This window comes from Numida meleagris, chromosome 1, assembly GCF_002078875.1.
Source record: "Numida meleagris isolate 19003 breed g44 Domestic line chromosome 1, NumMel1.0, whole genome shotgun sequence".
Taxonomy (NCBI): domain Eukaryota; kingdom Metazoa; phylum Chordata; class Aves; order Galliformes; family Numididae; genus Numida; species Numida meleagris.
The window spans coordinates 60,140,356-60,143,293 of record NC_034409.1 but is presented as its reverse complement, the minus strand read 5'-3'; the positions used below and the strand labels follow the sequence as shown (position 1 = coordinate 60,143,293).

The 2,938-nt window shown below is 42.5% G+C and overlaps 1 long non-coding RNA gene across 1 annotated transcript; it reads left to right on the top strand.

The window, feature by feature from the left end:
• Positions 504–1,469, top strand: LOC110394992. Its single transcript, XR_002436088.1, has 2 exons — positions 504–596; positions 1,038–1,469. It is a non-coding gene; the product is annotated as an uncharacterized LOC110394992 (long non-coding RNA).

The window sequence follows — 2,938 nt, the reverse complement described above, 5'->3', positions numbered from 1 at the left end:
GGAATGATGTGTTGTTACCCAAAGTCCACCCAGAGTCCAGCGCAACCTACTCCAGGTTTCATCTATTAACCAGATGGAAAGAAAACGAAGCCATCATAAGATAAGATGAGGGGGGGATAAATGAGCTGGTGTGGAGCCAGAAGATAACAAAAGGAAAACAAAAGGACTGCTGTGACTCAGCAGTGTTGCCTAAGACTCACCTGGAGACAGGCAATCACAGTAACCATTGGCTCTTAAAGACTACGTATGTATGTGCCTATGTTCTTACCAGTGAAGAGGATCATAGTGCACAAAGAGGATTTTGTAGCTGACACACTTTGTCTCACAGGTCAGTTCCATATCCTACATGTCATGCTAGGCTGCTTGGGCGCTCATCCTGATACTTGTGTGGGTGAGAATGTGTGTCAGTAAATTGCAAAGCTTAGTATAAATCCCTTTCTCTGGCAGTTTGGTTATGTACTGAGCTTTGCTTTCCTAAGAGTTACTCACCTTACAAAATTTAAGATAAGATTTATTCCACATAGGTTTTTCACCTCTTTAAAACATGAATTTAGACCTTCTGAACACATCACAGTCTTCTGGCAATGTTGTGATGTGTAAGTATTCTACTATACTACATTTTCTTCTCACATTAACTCATTTTTTATTTTTTTATCTACTTCATTTTGGACAAAGCTCTCCGAAATATGATCTGACTTTTGGGTGGTCCTGTGTAGAGCTAGGTGTTGATCTTAATGGTGTTTGCGTTGTCCCAGTACATGCCTGGTGCACAGGACTGAGGTTTGCTGATAGCAGTTTGTTTAAGTCTGTACAGATTCAGGTGCGAAGGGAACACACCTTAGTATGAGTTGGGAGTTAGGGGCCTTGAGTTGAAAGGCGAAGGGTCTAAATTTAATCATCCATTAAATTGTTTAGCTTAGCCTTTCAATTAGGGGCCTTGAGTTGGAAGGTGAAGGGTCTTGATTTAACTGTCCCTTAAATTGCTTAGCTTAGATCTTCACTGTCAGCCATTGCTTAGTTTAGCTCTCCATTGTTAGCTCAAGAGAATATTATTGCAAGTCAGCAAGAAAAGAACCAATAGGAAAACAATGAAAGAAGAAACAAAGAAAACAATAAGAAAACTGCAAAGGCATGCAAGATAGGAGAGCCCCCCCAAACTGGGACAAAGGTCAAGACGAAGACTCCTGACTTCATCCAAGAGCGACCACTGGGTGGGGAGGAAGATGTTGAACCTTCATCCAACGACCACCAGAAGGAGCTACAACGCATGCGCAAAGACGAGGGACAGCATGCAAATGAATTCCCGGAAAAGTAATGAATATGTAACCAAGCCAAATGAATATGTATAAATTTGGCTTTTCAATGTCTAACACTTTTGTCTGGGGGTGTGCGAGCTTGGCAGGGCAAAGACCCCTCGCACCCAGCGTGTATGCGCAGCACTGAATAAACATACCTGCTTTATAACCTAACCTGGGGTTACAGAGTTTGATTCTGCAAGTCAAGTATCATTCCAATCCAATATTTATACAGTTGTTGTCAATGAAACCGCTAAAAAAGCTATTAGCTTAGCTAAAAATTGTCTCTGGTTACATGTCTCGTGTCACTCCTTCAGTTTGCACGAGCTCTGTAAGGCGTTCACTCATTCTCACAGGAAGTGGGGGTGGGGCGTTACTTCATTATAACCCTATTTACATCTCATTATTCCTTTCTGCGCATGTAATTACACATGTATTTCAGTCTTAGTGAACCACAGGTTACTTCAGGTTACACTTGTCCCTGCTTCAGCCTGCCTCAACCGGTTTTGTCTGGTTTCAGTTTCGGTTTCAGCAAGACCTTCAGGTGACCTCCAGATCATCCTGTCTTTGCCTGGAGCTGCTGGGGAACTTCCCTCTTCCTTCCTGAGTGCACTCCTGAGTACCCTTGTGGGGCCCTTCTCATAAGATAGGGAGATAATGCCTTTACAAACAAGAATGTCGTAATACTCTAAGGAGTATGCTGCTAAAACTTATTTGTGCCAAACAGAATGTGAAACCAGAAGAAACCACAAGAGCTGACTAACAATACCAACCTGCGAACTTTGAGCTGAGTGCGCAGGCTTAATAGACTCATTAATATTAACTGATTTGCCTTGGGTGGCATAGTTAATTACAAATGTAGCATATGATACATGTGTGAGGGGAGGCACATACTAATGGAAATGTGTAGTAGCTGATCAGAAAGTCTGCAAATGAGTTGGGAATTACGGGCCTTGAGTTGAAAGGCGAAGGGTCTTAGTTTAACTGTCCCTTAAATTGCTTAGCTTAGCTCTTCACTGTCAGCCATTGCTTAGTTTAGCTCTCCATTGTTAGCTCAAGAAAATATTACTGCAAGTCAGCAAGAAAAGAACCAATAGGAAAACAATGAAAGGGGGAACAAGTATAATAAGAAACTGCAAAGGCACACAAGATAAGAGAGCCTTGTCAAACTGGGACAAAGGTCAGGAAAACATGGTGAGGAAGACTTCTGACTTCATCCAAGAGCGACCACCGGTGGGCAGGAAGACGCTGAGCCTTCATCCAATGACCACCAGAAGGAGCTACAACGCATGCGCTAAGGGGAGGGACAGCATGCAAATGAATTCCTGGAAAAGTAATGAATATGTAACCAAGCCCAATGAATATATATAAGTTTGGCTTTTCAATGTCTAACACTTTTGTCTGGGGGTGTGCGAGCTTGGCAGGGCGAAGATCCCCTCGCACCCGGTGTGTATGCACAACGCTGAATAAACATACCTGCTTTATAACCTAACCTGGGGTTATAGAGTTTTGTCAGGAAGTAGGAATGTTTGTTCAAGACTGATAAGCAAAAAGGGCATAGCTTGCGAAATGTTTGTCAGGAAGTAAGAATGTGTAGCTTGCAAAAACCTACGGAACTTGAAACAATATGGTCAAAAGTTAGC